The sequence below is a fragment of the Phyllobates terribilis genome, unplaced genomic scaffold (assembly GCF_046119375.1).
Source record: "Phyllobates terribilis strain yellow unplaced genomic scaffold, ASM4611937v1 Scaffold_110__1_contigs__length_5578470, whole genome shotgun sequence".
Classification (NCBI taxonomy): domain Eukaryota; kingdom Metazoa; phylum Chordata; class Amphibia; order Anura; family Dendrobatidae; genus Phyllobates; species Phyllobates terribilis.
The window spans coordinates 5,309,189-5,329,510 of NW_027362870.1; positions in this window are offsets into that span (position 1 = coordinate 5,309,189).

Below are 20,322 nucleotides of genomic sequence, written 5' to 3' on the forward strand. Positions count from 1 at the left end.
TTCGGTCTCCTCTTCGGTGGGTCTCCTCTTCGGTGGGACTCCTCTTCGGTGGGACTCCTCTTCGGTGGGTCTCCTCTTCGGTGGGACTCCTCTTCGGTGGGACTCCTCTTCGGTCTCCTCTTCGGTGGGCCTCCTCTTCGGTTTCCTCTTCGGTGGGTCTCCTCTTCGGTGGGACTCCTCTTCGGTGGGACTCCTCTTCGGTGGGACTCCTCTTCGGTGGGACTCCTCTTCGGTGGGACTCCTCTTCGGTCTCCTCTTTGGTGGGCCTCCTCTTCGGTCTCCTCTTCGGTGGGTCTCCTCTTCGGTGGGTCTCCTCTTCGGTGGGACTCCTCTTCGGTGGGACTCCTCTTCGGTGGGTCTCCTCTTCGGTGGGACTCCTCTTCGGTGGGACTCCTCTTCGGTGGGTCTCCTCTTCGGTGGGTCTCCTCTTCGGTGGGACTCCTCTTCGGTCTCCTCTTCGGTGGGTCTCCTCTTCGGTGGGACTCTTCTTCGGTCTCCTCTTCGGTGGGACTCCTCTTCGGTGGGACTCCTCTTCGGTGGGTGTCCTCTTCGGTGGGACTCCTCTTCGGTGGGACTCCTCTTCGGTGGGTCTCCTCTTTGGTGGGACTCCTCTTCGGTGGGACTCCTCTTTGGTGGGTCTCCTCTTTGGTGGGTCTCCTCTTCGGTGGAACTTCTCTTCAGTCTCCTCTTCGGTGGGTCTCCTCTTCGGTGGGTCTCCTCTTCGGTGGGACTCCTCTTCGGTGGGACTCCTCTTCGGTGGGTCTCCTCTTCGGTGGGACTCCTCTTCGGTGGGTCTCCTCTTCGGTGGGTTTCCTCTTCGGTGGGACTCCTCTTCGGTGTGTCTCCTCTTCGGTGGGTCTCCTCCTCGGTGGGACTCCTCTTCGGTGGGTCTCCTCTTCGGTGGGACTCCTCTTCGGTGGGACTCCTCTTCGGTGGATCTCCTCTTCAGTCTCCTCTTCGGTGGGTCTCCTCTTCGGTGGGACTCCTCTTCGGTGGGACTCCTCTTCGGTGGGACTCCTCTTCGGTGGGTTTCCTCTTTGGTGGGACTCCTCTTCGGTGGGACTCCTCTTCGGTGGGTCTCCTCTTCGGTGGGACTCCTCTTCGGTGGGACTCCTCTTCGGTCTCCTCTTCGGTGGGTCTCCTCTTCGGTGGGACTCCTCTTCGGTCTCCTCTTCGGTGGGACTCCTCTTCGGTGGGACTCCTCTTCGGTGGGTGTCCTCTTCGGTGGGACTCCTCTTCGGTGGGACTCCTCTTCGGTGGGTCTCCTCTTCGGTGGGTCTCCTCTTCGGTGGGACTCCTCTTCGGTGGGACTCCTCTTCGGTGGGTCTCCTCTTCGGTGGGACTTCTCTTCGGTCTCCTCTTCGGTGGGTCTCCTCTTCGGTGGGACTCCTCTTCGGTGGGACTCTTCTTCGGTGGGACTCCTCTTCGGTGGGACTCCTCTTCGGTGGGTCTCCTCTTCGGTGGGACTCCTCTTCGGTGGGTCTCCTCTTCGGTGGGTTTCCTCTTCGGTGGGACTCCTCTTCGGTGGGTCTCCTCTTCGGTGGGTCTCCTCTTCGGTGGGACTCCTCTTCGGTGGGACTCCTCTTCGGTGGGTCTCCTCTTCGGTGGGTCTCCTCTTCGGTGGGACTCCTCTTCGGTAGGACTCCTCTTCGGTGGGACTCCTCTTCGGTGGGTCTCCTCTTCGGTGGGACTCCTCTTCGGTGGGTCTCCTCTTCGGTGGGTCTCCTCTTCGGTGGGACTCCTCTTCGGTGGGTCTCCTCTTCGGTGGGTCTCCTCTTCGGTGGGTCTCCTATTCGGTCGGACTCCTCTTCGGTGGGACTCCTCTTCGGTGGGTCTCCTCTTCGGTGGGACTCCTCTTCGGTCTCCTCTTCGATGGGACTCCTCTTCGGTGGGACTCCTCTTCGGTGGGTCTCCTCTTCGGTGGGTCTCCTCTTCGGTGGGACTCCTCTTCGGTGGGACCCCTCTTCGGTCTCCTCTTCGGTGGGTCTCCTCTTCGGTGGGACTCCTCTTCGGTGGGACTCCTCTTCGGTGGGTCTCCTCTTCGGTGGGTCTCCTCTTCGGTGGGACTCCTCTTCGGTGGGTCTCCTCTTCGGTGGGTCTCCTCTTCGGTGGGACTCCTCTTCGGTGGGACTCCTCTTCGGTGGGTCTCCTCTTCGGTGGGACTTCTCTTCGGTCTCCTCTTCGGTGGGTCTCCTCTTCAGTGGGACTCCTCTTCGGTGGGACTCCTCTTCGGTGGGACTCCTCTTCGGTGGGTCTCCTCTTCGGTGGGACTCCTCTTCGGTGGGACTCCTCTTCGGTGGGTCTCCTCTTCGGTGGGACTCCTCTTCGGTGGGACTCTTCTTCGGTGGGACTCCTCTTCGGTGGGACTCCTCTTCGGTGGGTCTCCTCTTCGGTGGGACTCCTCTTCGGTGGGTCTCCTCTTCGGTGGGTTTCCTCTTCGGTGGGACTCCTCTTCGGTGGGTCTCCTCTTCGGTGGGACTCCTCTTCGGTGGGACTCCTCTTCGGTGGGACTCCTCTTCGGTGGGTCTCCTCTTCGGTGGGTCTCCTCTTCGGTGGGACTCCTCTTCGGTAGGACTCCTCTTCGGTGGGACTCCTCTTCGGTGGGTCTCCTCTTCGGTGGGACTCCTCTTCAGTGGGTCTCCTCTTCGGTGGGTCTCCTCTTCGGTGGGACTCCTCTTCGGTGGGTCTCCTCTTCGGTGGGTCTCCTCTTCGGTGGGACTCCTCTTCGGTGGGACTCCTCTTCGGTGGGACTCCTCTTCGGTCTCCTCTTCGGTGGGTCTCCTCTTCGGTGGGACTCCTCTTTGGTCTCCTCTTCGATGGGACTCCTCTTCGGTGGGACTCCTCTTCGGTGGGTCTCCTCTTCGGTGGGTCTCCTCTTCGGTGGGACTCCTCTTCGGTGGGACCCCTCTTCGGTCTCCTCTTTGGTGGGTCTCCTCTTCGGTGGGACTCCTCTTCGGTCTCCTCTTCGGTGGGACTCCTCTTCGGTGGGTCTCCTCTTCGGTGGGTCTCCTCTTCGGTGGGACTCCTCTTCGGTGGGTCTCCTCTTCGGTGGGTCTCCTCTTCGGTGGGACTCCTCTTCGGTGGGACTCCTCTTCGGTGGGTCTCCTCTTCGGTGGGACTTCTCTTCGGTCTCCTCTTCGGTGGGTCTCCTCTTCAGTGGGACTCCTCTTCGGTGGGACTCATCTTCGGTGGGACTCCTCTTCGGTGGGTCTCCTCTTCGGTGGGACTCCTCTTCGGTGGGACTCCTCTTCGGTCTCCTCTTCGGTGGGCCTCCTCTTCGGTGGGTCTCCTCTTCGGTGGGACTCCTCTTCGGTGGGACTCCTCTTCGGTGGGACTCCTCTTCGGTGGGTCTCCTCTTCAGTCTCCTCTTCGGTGGGTCTCCTCTTCGGTGGGACTCCTCTTCGGTGGGACTCCTCTTCGGTGGGACTCCTCTTCGGTGGGTCTCCTCTTCGGTGGGACTCCTCTTCGGTGGGTCTCCTCTTCGGTGGGACTCCTCTTCGGTGGGACTCCTCTTCGGTGGGACTCCTCTTCGGTGGGTCTCCTCTTCGGTGGGACTCCTCTTCGGTGGGTCTCCTCTTCGGTGGGACTCCTCTTCGGTGGGACTCCTCTTCGGTCTCCTCTTCGGTGGGTCTCCTCTTCGGTGGGACTCCTCTTCGGTCTCCTCTTCGGTGGGACTCCTCTTTGGTGGGACTCCTCTTCGGTGGGACTCCTCTTCGGTGGGTCTCCTCTTCGGTGGGACTCCTCTTCGGTGGGACTCCTCTTCGGTGGGTCTCCTCTTCGGTGGGTCTCCTCTTCGGTGGGACTCCTCTTCGGTGGGACTCCTCTTCGGTGGGTCTCCTCTTCGGTGGGACTTCTCTTCGGTCTCCTCTTCGGTGGGTCTCCTCTTCGGTGGGTCTCCTCTTCGGTGGGACTCCTCTTCGGTGGGACTCCTCTTCGGTGGGTCTCCTCTTCGGTGGGACTCCTCTTCGGTGGGACTCCTCTTCGGTGGGTCTCCTCTTCGGTGGGACTCCTCTTCGGTGGGACTCTTCTTCGGTGGGTCTCCTCTTCGGTGGGTTTCCTCTTCGGTGGGACTCCTCTTCGGTGGGTCTCCTCTTCGGTGGGTCTCCTCTTCGGTGGGACTCCTCTTCGGTGGGTCTCCTCTTCGGTGGGTCTCCTCTTCGGTGGGACTCCTCTTCGGTGGGTCTCCTCTTCGGTGGGACTCCTCTTCGGTGGGACTCCTCTTCGGTGGGTCTCCTCTTCGGTGGGTCTCCTCTTCGGTGGGACTCCTCTTCGGTGGGACTACTCTTCGGTGGGACTCCCCTTCGGTCTCCTCTTCGGTGGGACTCCTCTTCGGTGGGTCTCCTCTTCGGTGGGACTCCTCTTCGGTGGGACTCCTCTTCGGTGGGTCTCCTCTTCGGTGGGACTTCTCTTCGGTCTCCTCTTCGGTGGGTCTCCTCTTCGGTGGGTCTCCTCTTCGGTGGGACTCCTCTTCGGTGGGACTCCTCTTCGGTGGGACTTCTCTTCGGTCTCCTCTTCGGTGGGTCTCCTCTTCGGTGTGTCTCCTCTTCGGTGGGACTCCTCTTCGGTGGGTCTCCTCTTCGGTGGGACTCCTCTTCGGTGGGTCTCCTCTTCGGTGGGACTCCTCTTCGGTGGGACTCCTCTTCGGTGGGACTCCTCTTCGGTGGGACTCATCTTCGGTGGGACTCCTCTTCGGTGGGTCTCCTCTTCGGTGGGACTCCTCTTCGGTGGGACTCCTCTTCGGTCTCCTGTTCGGTGGGCCTCCTCTTCGGTGGGTCTCCTCTTCAGTGGGACTCCTCTTCGGTGGGTCTCCTCTTCGGTGGGACTTCTCTTCGGTCTACTCTTCGGTGGGTCTCCTCTTCGGTGGGTCTCCTCTTCGGTGGGACTCCTCTTCAGTGGGACTCCTCTTCGGTGGGTCTCCTCTTCGGTGGGACTCCTCTTCGGTGGGACTCCTCTTCGGTGGGACTCCTCTTCGGTGGGTCTCCTCTTCGGTGGGATTCCTCTTCGGTGGGACTCCTCTTCGGTGGGTCTCCTCTTCGGTGGGACTTCTCTTCGGTCTCCTCTTCGGTGGGTCTCCTCTTCGGTTGGTCTCCTCTTCGGTGGGACTCCTCTTCGGTGGGACTCCTCTTCGGTGGGACTCTTCTTCGGTGGGACTCCTCTTCGGTGGAACTCCTCTTCGGTGGGACTCCTCTTCGGTGGGTCTCCTCTTCGGTGGGACTCCTCTTCGGTGGGACTCCTCTTCGGTGGGTCTCCTCTTCGGTGTGTCTCCTCTTCGGTGGGACTCCTCTTCGGTGGGTCTCCTCTTCGGTGGGTCTCCTCTTCGGTGGGACTCCTCTTCGGTGGGTCTCCTCTTCGGTGGGACTCCTCTTCGGTGGGTCTCCTCTTCGGTGGGTCTCCTCTTCGGTGGGTTTCCTCTTCGGTGGGACTCCTCTTCGGTGGGTCTCCTCTTCGGTGGGTCTCCTCTTCGGTGGGACTCCTCTTCGGTGGGTCTCCTCTTCGGTGGGTCTCCTCTTCGGTGGGACTCCTCTTCGGTGGATCTCCTCTTCGGTGGGACTCCTCTTCGGTGGGACTCCTCTTCGGTGGGTCTCCTCTTCGGTGGGTCTCCTCTTCGGTGGGACTCCTCTTCGGTGGGACTACTCTTCGGTGGGACTCCCCTTCGGTCTCCTCTTCGGTGGGACTCCTCTTCGGTGGGTCTCCTCTTCGGTGGGACTCCTCTTCGGTGGGACTCCTCTTCGGTGGGACTTCTCTTCGGTCTCCTCTTCGGTGGGTCTCCTCTTCGGTGGGTCTCCTCTTCGGTGGGACTCCTCTTCGGTGGGACTCCTCTTCGGTGGGACTCCTCTTCGGTGGGTCTCCTCTTCGGTGGGACTCCTCTTCGGTGGGACTCCTCTTCGGTGGGTCTCCTCTTCGGTGGGACTTCTCTTCGGTCTCCTCTTCGGTGGGTCTCCTCTTCGGTGGGTCTCCTCTTCGGTGGTACTCCTCTTCGGTGGGACTCCTCTTCGGTGGGACTTCTCTTCGGTCTCCTCTTCGGTGGGTCTCCTCTTCGGTGTGTCTCCTCTTCGGTGGGACTCCTCTTCGGTGGGTCTCCTCTTCGGTGGGACTCCTCTTCGGTGGGTCTCCTCTTCGGTGGGACTCCTCTTCGGTGGGACTCCTCTTCGGTGGGTCTCCTCTTCGGTGGGACTCCTCTTCGGTGGGACTCCTCTTCGGTGGGACTTCTCTTCGGTCTCCTCTTCGGTGGGTCTCCTCTTCGGTGGGTCTCCTCTTGGGTGGGACTCCTCTTCGGTGGGACTCCTCTTCGGTGGGTCTCCTCTTCGGTGGGTCTCCTCTTCGGTGGGACTCCTCTTCGATGGGACTCCTCTTCAGTGGGTCTCCTCTTCGGTGGGACTTCTCTTCGGTCTCCTCTTCGGTGGGTCTCCTCTTCGGTGGGACTCCTCTTCGGTGGGTCTCCTCTTCGGTGGGTCTCCTCTTTGGTGGGACTCCTCTTCAGTGGGACTCCTCTTTGGTGGGTCTCCTCTTCGGTGGGTCTCCTCTTCGGTGGGACTCCTCTTCGGTGGGACTCCTCTTCGGTGGATCTCCTCTTCAGTCTCCTCTTCGGTGGGTCTCCTCTTCGGTGGGACTCCTCTTCGGTGGGACTCCTCTTCGGTGGGTCTCCTCTTTGGTGGGACTCCTCTTCGGTGGGACTCCTCTTCGGTGGGTCTCCTCTTCGGTGGGTCTCCTCTTCGGTGGGTCTCCTCTTCGGTGGGACTCCTCTTCGGTGGGACTCCTCTTTGGTGGGACTCCTCTTCGGTGGGACTCCTCTTCAGTGGGTCTCCTCTTCGGTGGGACTACTCTTCGGTGGGACTCCTCTTCGGTCTCCTCTTCGGTGGGTCTCCTCTTCGGTGGGACTCCTCTTCGGTCTCCTCTTCGGTGGGACTCCTCTTCGGTGGGTCTCCTCTTCGGTGGGCCTCCTCTTCGGTCTACTCTTCGGTGGGACTCCTCTTCGGTGGGACTCCTCTTCGGTGGATCTCCTCTTCAGTCTCCTCTTCGGTGGGACTCCTCTTCGGTGGGTCTCCTCTTCGGTGGGACTCCTCTTCGGTGGGACTCCTCTTGGGTGGGTCTCCTCTTCGGTGGGTCTCCTCTTCGGTGGGACTCCTCTTCGGTGGGACTACTCTTCTGTGGGACTCCCCTTCGGTCTCCTCTTCGGTGGGACTCCTCTTCGGTGGGTCTCCTCTTCGGTGGGACTCCTCTTCGGTGGGACTCCTCTTCGGTGGGACTTCTCTTCGGTCTCCTCTTCGGTGGGTCTCCTCTTCGGTGGGACTCCTCTTCGGTGGGACTCCTCTTCGGTGGGACTCCTCTTCGGTGGGTCTCCTCTTCGGTGGGACTCCTCTTCGGTGGGACTCCTCTTCGGTGGGTCTCCTCTTCGGTTTGACTTCTCTTCGGTCTCCTCTTCGGTGGGTCTCCTCTTCGGTGGGTCTCCTCTTCGGTGGGACTCCTCTTCGGTGGGACTCCTCTTCGGTGGGACTTCTCTTCGGTCTCCTCTTCGGTGGGTCTCCTCTTCGGTGTGTCTCCTCTTCGGTGGGACTCCTCTTCGGTGGGTCTCCTGTTCGGTGGGACTCCTCTTCGGTGGGTCTCCTCTTCGGTGGGACTCCTCTTCGGTGGGACTCCTCTTCGGTGGGTCTCCTCTTCGGTGGGACTCCTCTTCGGTGGGACTCCTCTTCGGTGGGACTTCTCTTCGGTCTCCTCTTCGGTGGGTCTCCTCTTCGGTGGGTCTCCTCTTGGGTGGGACTCCTCTTCGGTGGGACTCCTCTTCGGTGGGTCTCCTCTTCGGTGGGTCTCCTCTTTGGTGGGACTCCTCTTCGATGGGACTCCTCTTCGGTGGGTCTCCTCTTCGGTGGGACTTCTCTTCGGTCTCCTCTTCGGTGGGTCTCCTCTTCGGTGGGACTCCTCTTCGGTGGGTCTCCTCTTCGGTGGGTCTCCTCTTTGGTGGGACTCCTCTTCAGTGGGACTCCTCTTCGGTGGGACTCCTCTTCGGTGGGTCTCCTCTTCGGTGGGACTCCTCTTCGGTGGGACTCCTCTTCGGTGGGTCTCCTCTTCGGTGGGACTCCTCTTCGGTGGGACTCCTCTTTGGTGGGTCTCCTCTTCGGTGGGTCTCCTCTTCGGTGGGACTCCTCTTCGGTGGGACTCCTCTTCGGTGGGTCTCCTCTTCGGTGGGTCTACTCTTCGGTGGGACTCCTCTTCGGTTTGTCTCCTCTTCGGTGGGTCTCCTCTTCGGTGGGACTCCTCTTCGGTGGGTCTCCTCTTCGGTGGGTCTCCTCTTCGGTGGGTCTCCTATTCGGTGGGACTCCTCTTCGGTGGGACTCCTCTTCGGTCTCCTCTTCGGTGGGTCTCCTCTTCAGTGGGACTCCTCTTCGGTGGGACTCCTCTTCGGTGGATCTCCTCTTCAGTCTCCTCTTCGGTGGGTCTCCTCTTCGGTGGGACTCCTCTTCGGTGGGACTCCTCTTCGGTGGGTCTCCTCTTTGGTGGGACTCCTCTTCGGTGGGACTCCTCTTCGGTGGGTCTCCTCTTCGGTGGGTCTCCTCTTCGGTGGGACTCCTCTTCGGTGGGACTCCTCTTCGGTCTCCTCTTCGGTGGGTCTCCTCTTCGGTGGGACTCCTCTTCGGTCTCCTCTTCGGTGGGACTCCTCTTCGGTGGGACTCCTCTTCGGTGGGTGTCCTCTTCGGTGGGACTCCTCTTCGGTGGGACTCCTCTTCGGTGGGTCTCCTCTTCGGTGGGACTCCTCTTCGGTGGGACTCCTCTTTGGTGGGACTCCTCTTCGGTGGGTCTCCTCTTCGGTGGGTCTCCTCTTCGGTGGGACTCCTCTTCGGTGGGACTCCTCTTCGGTCTCCTCTTCGGTGGGTCTCCTCTTCGGTGGGACTCCTCTTCGGTCTCCTCTTCGGTGGGACTCCTCTTCGGTGGGTCTCCTCTTCGGTGGGCCTCCTCTTCGGTCTACTCTTCGGTGGGACTCCTCTTCGGTGGGACTCCTCTTCGGTGGATCTCCTCTTCAGTCTCCTCTTCGGTGGGTCTCCTCTTCGGTGGGTCTCCTCTTCGGTGGGACTCCTCTTCGGTGGGACTCCTCTTTGGTGGGACTCCTCTTCGGTGGGACTCCTCTTCGGTGGGTCTCCTCTTCGGTGGGTCTCCTCTTCGGTGGGACTCCTCTTCGGTCTCCTCTTCGGTGGGTCTCCTCTTCGGTGGGACTCCTCTTCGGTCTCCTCTTCGGTTGGACTCCTCTTCGGTGGGACTCCTCTTCGGTGGGTGTCCTCTTCGGTGGGACTCCTCTTCGGTGGGACTCCTCTTCGGTGGGTCTCCTCTTCGGTGGGACTCCTCTTCGGTGGGACTCCTCTTCGGTGGGTCTCCTCTTCAGTGGGTCTCCTCTTCGGTGGGACTCCTCTTCGGTGGGACTCCTCTTCGGTCTCCTCTTCGGTGGGTCTCCTCTTCGGTGGGACTCCTCTTCGGTCTCCTCTTCGGTGGGACTCCTCTTCGGTGGGACTCCTCTTCGGTGGGACTCCTCTTCGGTGGGTATCCTCTTCGGTGGGACTCCTCTTCGGTGGGACTCCTCTTCGGTGGGTCTCCTCTTCGGTGGGACTCCTCTTCGGTGGGACTCCTCTTCGGTGGGACTCCTCTTCGGTGGGTCTCCTCTTCGGTGGGACTTCTCTTCGGTCTCCTCTTCGGTGGGTCTCCTCTTCGGTGGGACTCCTCTTCGGTGGGACTCCTCTTCGGTGGGACTCTTCTTCGGTGGGACTCCTCTTCGGTGGGACTCCTCTTCGGTGGGTCTCCTCTTCGGTGGGACTCCTCTTCGGTGGGTCTCCTCTTCGGTGGGTTTCCTCTTCGGTGGGACTCCTCTTCGGTGGGTCTCCTCTTCGGTGGGTCTCCTCTTCGGTGGGACTCCTCTTCGGTGGGACTCCTCTTCGAAGGGTCTCCTCTTCGGTGGGTCTCCTCTTCCGTGGGACTCCTCTTCGGTGGGACTCCTCTTCGGTGGGACTCCTCTTCGGTGGGTCTCCTCTTCGGTGGGTCTACTCTTCGGTGGGACTCCTCTTCGGTGGGTCTCCTCTTCGGTGGGTCTCCTCTTCGGTGGGACTCCTCTTCGGTGGGTCTCCTCTTCGGTGGGTCTCCTCTTCGGTGGGTCTCCTATTCGGTGGGACTCCTCTTCGGTGGGACTCCTCTTCGGTCTCCTCTTCGGTGGGTCTCCTCTTCGGTGAGACTCCTCTTCGGTCTCCTCTTCGGTGGGACTCCTCTTCGGTGGGACTCCTCTTCGGTGGGTCTCCTCTTCGGTGGGTCTCCTCTTCGGTGGGACTCCTCTTTGGTGGGACTCCTCTTCGGTGGGTCTCCTCTTCGGTGGGACTCCTCTTCGGTCTCCTCTTCGGTGGGTCTCCTCTTCGGTGGGTCTCCTCTTCGGTGGGTCTCCTCTTCGGTGGGACTTCTCTTCGGTGGGTCTCCTCTTCGGTGGGACTCCTCTTCGGTGGGACTCCTCTTCGGTGGGTCTCCTCTTCGGTGGGACTTCTCTTCGGTCTCCTCTTCGGTGGGTCTCCTCTTCGGTGGGTCTCCTCTTCAGTGGGACTCCTCTTCGGTGGGACTCCTCTTCGGTGGGACTCCTCTTCGGTGGGTCTCCTCTTCGGTGGGACTCCTCTTCGGTGGGACTCCTCTTCGGTCTCCTCTTCGGTGGGCCTCCTCTTCGGTCTCCTCTTCGGTGGGTCTCCTCTTCGGTGGGACTCCTCTTCGGTCTCCTCTTCGGTGGGTCTCCTCTTCAGTGGGACTCCTCTTCGGTGGGACTCCTCTTCGGTGGGACTCCTCTTCAGTGGGTCTCCTCTTCAGTCTCCTCTTCGGTGGGTCTCCTCTTCGGTGGGTCTCCTCTTCGGTGGGACTCCTCTTCGGTGGGACTCCTCTTCGGTGGGTTTCCTCTTCGGTGGGACTCCTCTTCGGTGGGACTCCTCTTCGGTGGGACTCCTCTTCGGTGGGACTCCTCTTCGGTGGGTCTCCTCTTCGGTGGGACTCCTCTTCGGTGGGTCTCCTCTTCGGTGGTACTCCTCTTCGGTGGGTCTCCTCTTCGGTCTCCTCTTCGGTGGGTCTCCTCTTCGGTGGGACTCCTCTTCGGTCTCCTCTTCGGTGGGACTCCTCTTCGGTGGGACTCCTCTTCGGTGGGTCTCCTCTTCGGTGGGACTCCTCTTCGGTGGGTCTCCTCTTCGGTGGGTCTCCTCTTCGGTGGGACTCCTCTTCGGTGGGACTCCTCTTCGGTGGGACTCCTCTTCGGTGGGACTTCTCTTCGGTCTCCTCTTCGGTGGGTCTCCTCTTCGGTGGGTCTCCTCTTCGGTGGGACTCCTCTTCGGTGGGACTCCTCTTCAGTGGGTCTCCTCTTCGGTGGGACTCCTCTTCGGTGGGTCTCCTCTTCGGTGGGTCTCCTCTTCGGTGGGACTCCTCTTCGGTGGGACTCCTCTTCGGTGGGTCTCCTCTTCGGTGGGACTTCTCTTCGGTGGGTCTCCTCTTCGGTTGGTCTCCTCTTCGGTGGGACTCCTCTTCGGTGGGACTCCTCTTCGGTGGAACTCCTCTTCGGTGGGACTCCTCTTCGGTGGGACTCCTCTTCGGTGGGTCTCCTCTTCGGTGGGTCTCCTCTTCGGTGGGACTCCTCTTCGGTGGGACTCCTCTTCGGTGGGACTCCTCTTCGGTGGGTCTCCTCTTCGGTGGGTCTCCTCTTCGGTGGGACTCCTCTTCGGTGGGTCTCCTCTTCGGTGGGTCTCCTCTTCGGTGGGACTCCTCTTCGGTGGGTCTCCTCTTCGGTGGGACTCCTCTTCGGTGGGACTCCTCTTCGGTGGGTCTCCTCTTCGGTGGGTTTCCTCTTCGGTGGGACCCCCTCTTCGGTGGGTCTCCTCTTCGGTGGGACTCCTCTTCGGTGGGACTCCTCTTCGGTGGGTCTCCTCTTCGGTGGGTCTCCTCTTCGGTGGGACTCCTCTTCGGTGGGTCTCCTCTTCGGTGGGACTCCTCTTCGGTGGGACTCCTCTTCGGTGGGTCTCCTCTTCGGTGGCTCTCCTCTTCGGTGGGACTACTCTTCGGTGGGACTCCCCTTCGGTCTCCTCTTCGGTGGGACTCCTCTTCGGTGGGACTCCTCTTCGGTGGGTCTCCTCTTCGATGGGACTCCTCTTCGGTGGGACTCCTCTTCGGTGGGACTCCTCTTCGGTCTCCTCTTCGGTGGGTCTCCTCTTCGGTGGGTCTCCTCTTCGGTGGGACTCCTCTTCGGTGGGACTCCTCTTCGGTGGGTCTCCTCTTCGGTGGGTCTCCTCTTCGGTGGGACTCCTCTTCGATGGGACTCCTCTTCGGTGGGTCTCCTCTTCGGTGGGACTTCTCTTCGGTCTCCTCTTTGGTGGGACTCCTCTTCAGTGGGACTCCTCTTCGGTGGGACTCCTCTTCGGTGGGTCTCCTCTTCGGTGGGACTCCTCTTCGGTGGGACTCCTCTTCGGTGGGACTCCTCTTCGGTGGGACTCCTCTTTGGTGGGTCTCCTCTTCGGTGGGTCTCCTCTTCGGTGGGACTCCTCTTCGGTGGGACTCCTCTTCGGTGGGTCTCCTCTTCGGTGGGTCTCCTCTTCGGTGGGACTCCTCTTTGGTGGGACTCCTCTTTGGTGGAACTCCTCTTCGGTGGAACTCCTCTTTGGTGGGTCTCCTCTTTGGTGGGTCCCCTCTTCTCAGGAAACACAACCAGATATTAGGAGCAATGCTCAACTGACAGAGTGCCACTACTGACCACCGTGCTGCCCTCATCCCACTAAGTAAAAGTGTTTTTTCCTGTTTTACGCAGAATGCGGACTACTGTGCAGCAACCTATACTCCCGAGGGGCCGCAGGAAACTGGAGTGAATAATGTCCTCCTCTTCCTTTAAATTACGCTTATGCCATGTTCTTACTGGTGAGACGTAATAAATAGCATTAAAGCTGCAGTAATTTTTTTTTTTATATACACTGCTCAAAAAAATAAAGGGAACACTTAAACAATAGAATGTAACTCCAAGTAAATCAAACTTCTCTGAAATCAAACTGTCCACTTAGGAAGCAACACTGATTGACAATCAATTTCACATGCTGTTGTGCAAATGGAATAGACAATAGATGGAAATTATTGGCAATTATCAAGACATCCTCAATAAAGGAGTGGTTCTGCAGGTGGGGATCACAGACCACATCTCAGTACCAGTGCTTTCTGGCTGATGTTTTGGTCACTTTTCAATGTTGGTTGTGCTTTCACACTCGTGGTAGCATGGGACGGACTCTACAACCCACAGAAGATGCTCAGGTAGTGCAGGTCATCCAGGATGGCACATCTGTGAGAGCTGTGGCAAGGAGGTTTGCTGTGTCTGTCAGCGTAGTGTCCAGAGGCTGGAGACGCTACCAGGAGACAGGCCAGTACACCAGGAGACGTGGAGGGGGCCGTAGGAGGGCAACAACCCAGCAGTAGGACCGCTACCTCCGCTTTTGTGCAAGAAGCAACAGGAGGAGCACTGCCAGAGCCCTGCATAATGACCTCCAGCAGGCCACAACTGTGCATGTGTCTGCACAAACGGTTAGAATTGACTCCATGAGGGTGGTATGAGGGCCCGACATCCACAGATGGGGGTTGTGCTCACAGCCCAACACTGTGCAGGACGCTTGGCATTTGCCACAGAACACCAGAATTGGCAAACTCACCACTGGCTCCCTGTGCTCTTCACAGATGAAAGCAGGTTCACACTGAGCACATGTGACAGACGTGACGGAGTCTGGAGACACCGTGGAGAGTGATATGCTGCCTGCAACATCCTTCAGCACGACCGGTTTGGCAGTGGGTCAGTAATGGTGTGGAGTGGCATTTCTTTGGAGGGCTGCATGTCCTCGCCAGAGGTAGCCTGACTGCCATTAAGTACCGAGATGAGATCCTCAGGCCCCTTGTGAGACAATATGCTGATGCAGTGGGCCCTGGGTTCCTCCTAATGCAGGACAATGCCAGACCTCATGTGGCTGGAGTGTGTCAGCAGTTCCTGCAAGATGAAGGCTTTGAAGCTATGGACTGGCCCGCCTGTTCCCCAGAGCTGAATCCGATTGAGCACATCTGGGACATCATGTCTCGCTCTATCCACCAACATCACATTGCACCACAGACTGTCCAGGAGTTGGCGGATGCTTTAGTCCAGGTCTGGGAGGAGATCCCACAGGAGACCATCCGCAACCTCAGCAGGAGCATGCCCAGGCATTGTAGGGAGATCATACAGGCATATGGAGGCCACACACAACACTGAGCCTCATTTTGACTTGTTTTAAGGACATTACATCAATGTTGGATCAGCCTGTAGTGTGTTTTTCCACTTTAATTTTGGGGGTGACTCCAAATCCAGGCCTCCATTGGTTAATAAATTTGATTTCCATTGATGATTTTTGTGTGATTTTGTTGTCAGCACATTCAACTTTGTACAGAACAAAGTATTCGATGAGAATATTTCATTCATTCAGATCTAGGATGTGTTATTTGAGTGTTCCCTTTATTTTTTTGAGCAGTGTATTTTAACCCAGCTGAAAAGTGAACTGGCCCCTTCCTGAGGGGCAACTTGAAAAAATGTCTGAAGACAGATCAAGTCCATTCTCTTCCTTCAGCTTGACTCCGCTGGGCGCAGTTCTTTTTAGCAAATGTTCATACAAAATCATCAATGGAAATCAAATTTATTAACCAATGAAGGCCTGGATTTGGAGTTACCCCCAAAATTAAAGTGGAAAAACACACTACAGGCTGATCCAACATTGATGTAATGTCCTTAAAACAAGTCAAAATGAGGCTGACACACTCCAGCCACATGAGGTCTGGCATTGTTCTGCATTAGGATGAACCCAGTGCCAACCGCACCAGCATATGGTCTCACAAGAGGCCTGAGGATCTAATCTCTGTACCTAATGGCAGTCAGGCTACCTCCGGCGAGCAGATGGAGGGCTGTGCGGCCCTCCAAAGAAATGCCACCTCACACTATTACTAACCCACTGCCAAACCGGTCGTGCTGAAGGATGTTGCAGGCAGGAGATCGCTCTCCACGGCGTCTCCAGACTCTGTCACGTCTGTCACATGTGCTCAGTGTGACCCTGCTTTCATCTGTAAAGAGCACAGGGAGCCAGTGGCGACTTTGCCAATCCTGGTGTTCTGTGGCAAATGCCAAGCGTCCTGCACGGTGTTGGGTTGTGAGCACAACCCCCATCTGTGGACGTTGGGCCCTCATACCACCCTCATGGAGTCAGTTTCTAACCGTTTGTGCAGACACATGCACATTTGTGGTCTGTTGGAGGTCATTTTGCAGGGCTCTGGCAGTGCTCCTCCTGTTCCTTCTTGCACAAAGGCGGAGGTAGAGGTCCTGCTGCTGGGTTGTTGCCATCCTACGGCCCCCTCCACGTCTCCTGGTGTACTGGCCTGTCTCCTGGTAGCGCCTCCAGCCTGTGAACACTACGCTGACAGACACAGCAAACCTTCTTCCCACAGCTCTCACTGATGTGCCATCCTGGATGACCTGCACTACCTGAGCAACTTCTGTGGGTTGTAGAGTCCGTCTCATGCTACCACGAGTGTGAAAGCACAACCAACATTCAAAATTGACCAAAACATCAGCCAGAAAGCACTGGTACTGAGATGTGGTCTGTGGTCCCCACCTGCAGAACCACTCCTTTATTGAGGGTGTCTTGATAATTGCCAATAATTTCCATCTATTCTCTATTCCATTTGCACAACAGCATGTGAAATTGATTGTCAATCAGTGTTGTTTCCTAAGTGGACAGTTTGATTTCACAGAAGTTTGATTTACTTGGAGTTATATTCTGTTGTTTAAGTGTTCCCTTTATTTTTTTGAGCAGTGTGTATTTTCTTATGTCCATGTATTTACTACTAAAAGTAATTTTTTACATTTAGGTTTCATTTTTCACTGGTTATTACAGACTTATTGCTTCCCTGCACATTCAAGTTTCATGTTTTCTTTGGGCATAGATCAGCTAAAAGGCACTCAGGAAAAAAAACAGATGAAAGATCTACAACCTCTCCCTTAAGACTGTCAGAAGGAGCTCACTGATAGATTCTCAGTTAGCTCATTTTGCAGCCAGGAATAGACAGTGCAGCACAGATGCTACAGAAGGCAACATTTTTAATAAAACTCAATTACAGAAATCAATTTTAGCCCCAAATACTTGCATTAAAGTAAAAAAAACAAATGGCCGCAAAGCAGGACAACCGCTTTAACTCCTTACCAACATCTGCCGTACATGTCTGGTATAAGTCAGTAGCGGGTGTATGGAGCAGAGTCAGCTCGCCCCGTACATGGCAGATAATGGCTGTGACAAACAACCAGGACCTGCCGCTAAGAGCTGCGAGTGGAGCGAAGATCTGCCCACCACTGTTAACCTGTTCAGTGCTGCTGTCAATCACTAACAGCAGCATTAACAGCGCGCCGGCATTGGGACGCATCGCTCCATGCGCCCACCGGCGCTCCTGTGACGCGATCACAGGGCGCAGATGGACTGCTATGACATCCGGGGGTCTGCTGAAGCCTCCGTGCCTGTCATCATAAAGCTTCATTTGGGCTGTAAAGAAGACCGTGATTTTGCTATATGGAGCATTACTGTGGTATCGCTGTATATAGCACAAGCAATCAGATAATGTATACAAATGCAGTGAAAATTAAAAAAAAAAAAAAAGTCTAAAATATTAAAACCCCACACGTTCAACTCACCTCCCACTAAAAATAAAGATAATAAAAATATACACATTTGTGGTATGGTCTCTTTCAGAGAAATACAATCTATCCAAATATAAAAAATAAACTATCAGTGAACACAGAAAAAAATTCAAAAAGCCAAAATTACATTTTTTTCGTTCGCCACAATACTGCAGAAAACCCTGTAAGAAGCGATGACCGTGTCATATGTGTCCCAAAATGTTATCAATAAAGTCCTCTTGCCCTTCAAAAAATAAGCCCCCACACAGCTCCATCAACCCGAAAAATGAAAATGTTACGGGTCTCAGAAAAAATGGTGACACCATCAAAAAAAAGTTTTTTTCTTTTGCCAAAACTATTGGAGAAGTTTGGTCTTGCTGTGATCACACTGAGGAGTAGGATCCTATTACCAGGTCATTTTCACCACACTATGTACGCCGTTAAAACCCTTCCCAGATAAACAGTGTCAGGCTTTTTTTTTCGCACTTTTACTGCACTTGGAATGTTTTTCCCGTTTTCTAGTACTATGTGGTAAATGAATGGTGGGATTTATAAGTACCGCTCGTCCTGCAAAATAACAAGACCTCACACTATGTGGACAGACATGAAAAAGTTATAGCCCTTGGAAAAAGCGAAGGAAAAAACAGAAAAAAACCATCAATTGGTTCTGTTGGGAAGGGGTAAAGCTGAAGAAACGCATGTAACAGCAGAATATGGAGGAAGGTGAGATATCACAGGCTGGTGGATACTACCTGCTCCATCGCTGGCAGAGTAACCCATCCCCATGGTGGCCGCTGAGATCTTCTCTTGTAGAAACGTCTCCAAAATCTATAAAACATGGGGAACAGTCAGCAGAGGGTTTGGTGATTGGCTCATATTGGCGATATACCCAGGGGCATTACTGGGCACAGGGAAGATTGGGAATGAATAGGATTGGCTGTTAGATATGTGATCTCTTCAATTAAAGGGGATGTCTAGTTGGAACAAGTTCTCACTGATCTCTGGATAGGTGATGACTCTTAGATCGGTGGGTTTGGCCGCTATGACCCAATCAGCAGAACAGCACTTATAGATAGAAGTGAGCGAAGTGCAAATGTTCAACCGCCGGTCCGTTCATTCTCTATAGGGGGCGCTGTACTCAGCTTTCTCCTGCATAGAGAATGAATGGAGCGGTGGTCCGGGGAGGGTCTAGCAGGGATTAGTTGGGTTCCCAGCAGATCTAGAAGTTGTCACTTATCATGTGTTGGGGAATAATGACTTCTCCTCTGATAAATGTGCTGATTCCTGTCAGTTGTGGTCGCTGAGTGCCTGTGATGGGATGCGGCTCCGTCCGTTATATTATATCACGTCTTATACCTATAATCTCGCTGATCGCAGGTGTCTGTCTTCACACTCAGATGAGATGGAACAAACTGACCATATAGGACTTTTTTTTTTTTTCTTCTAATTCAAACCGAGCAATCCTATTGGCTGAGTATGAATGCAGTTACCATGGTGACAGAAGTAGTTGCAGATTTAAAGGGACAAGATACTAATATTGTACTAAAGTGTATTTTATTATATACTTCACATAACTGACTGGGTACACCTTGGTGCTGGTGGGATGGCTTTTTTTTTTTTAATCAATAAACATGTTTACTAAGTACCCTATATTATATATATTTCCTATTGCTTTTTACTTACTTATAGCAGGGTATATGTTCATATTGTTTCTATCCTAAGTTTGTCTATTTTCTAATAGATGGTGGCAAACTTCTTCCTGGCCTGTGAAGCACAGCTTTCAATTATTCCTGTCGTAAACCAGGTAAAAAGCTTCGAGCCGAGCGCGATCAGACTCCTTCAGTCCCGCAGCAGGTAAATCTGTGAACATCGCCGGCACTCCTGCTGTTCCTAGTACCGATCCCTCTGAGCGGCTGTGCAGTAATGAAGGCTGGATTCACCCCAAACTTGCTCGTCTTTTTTTCCGATTTCCAGTTCTGGTAATTAGTGATACACATGTGTATATCCAGTGGTCAACTCAAAACCTATGTATGGAAAATCAATTGTTTGCTGTATGCATCTCATTTGTAGGATGCACACTATTCATTTCAATATGGAGCGGAGTAGGAGGAGACTTTCATTACTGTTCCCTTTACTTCCTCCCTGCTGATAGGAAATGCCATGCTGTTTGCTTGTGTCCTGTGATTACAGCAGCCTGCAACAGTTTTCAGCGTGCACTCCCCGGCTCCGGCATCAAGCAGTAAATGATAACATTAAAACGCTGCTACCCCTTTGTTAGTCACTTTTTTATCTTCTTCCCCTTCTACGAATGCTATAGTCCGTTATTCTAGAACTGCTCTGAAAATGGTTCTCTCTGGAGTGTTGGGATTTGGGTTTAGGGTGGGTTATGGGAATTGAAGTTCAGATACTTTGTTCATATTTTTACTATGGAATTACTATGTCATGTATGTTACTTGAAAGATGGAATATTTGTAGTTGGAGTTTTTCAATAAAAATGATTTGATTAAAAAAAATATGAAATTAAAATTCCTCTGTTCTTGAGAAAGCATAGGATTTTACTAAGAGGTAAATTGCACGTTCCTTGTTTTCCAGGCGCTTTACATTTTTGCTAGTTTTGTGCGATTACACAATCCCTTTTATAGGCCAGTGCCAGTTGTACATCTCTCCCTAAACTCTTGTTCACACTATATTTTAAGCCAGTTTTCTTATATGGTTTCTAGATGTTGTCCAGCTTTGATAAATAATTAGTATTTATACTTTTGCTTTTAGATAGACTTGAAGAATGCAGATCCGGAAAGGGCGGAGAAACAAATTGAGAAGATGTTTGACGTTCCCGCTAGTGACTGTATCCGGGTACGATGCGCTCCAGATCAAAATCATTCCTGTAGGCAAATTTAACTCCGCTGTCTGTACCTTGTCTTTTTATTTTTTTCTACAAAATGTGGCTGGAAAAGGGGCAATGTAGCGAGGAATTGACATCAATTTTTGGTGTTAAAAAAACCCCCCAAAAAAAAACAACTTTTGTGATGCATCATTTTTGCGCAAAAATGTGCAGCTTCCTATTTTACAGCACTCTTGCAACTTTTAGAAATTGGGCTTGGTAAGCCACAAAGGTCTAAGAACGACCCATTGGGGTTTTAGGTGTTAAAAAAATGATCATATGAAAGATTTTGTGATCTGCGTTTACCTGATTGTAATAACAACATTAAAGCTCCATTCAGATGTGCAGGTTTTATCCATGAGAAACTGAGCAGAATGATATATAGGTTTGTGGGAGAAGATTCAGTATAAATTGTAATTTATTCATTAGATTTGAGAGTCCTCAGTGGTTGATACCATCTTTTCCGTTAGCCATTAAAAGGTAACAAATTGCAAGCTTTCCAGACTACTCAGGCTTCTTCATCAGGCAGACCTGAGACCTGAGTAGTCTGGAAAGCTTGCAATTTGTTACCTTTTAATGGCTAACGGAAAAGATGGTATCAACCACTGAGGACTCTCAAATCTAAATACTCTTCTATCTACTGGCTAATACGGTACAAAGATAGATGTTTTTCCTGTATCAATTTATTCAGTGGAATCCTGCTGTTTGTACAGATGAGTCCAGTGGGCGGTCCTAC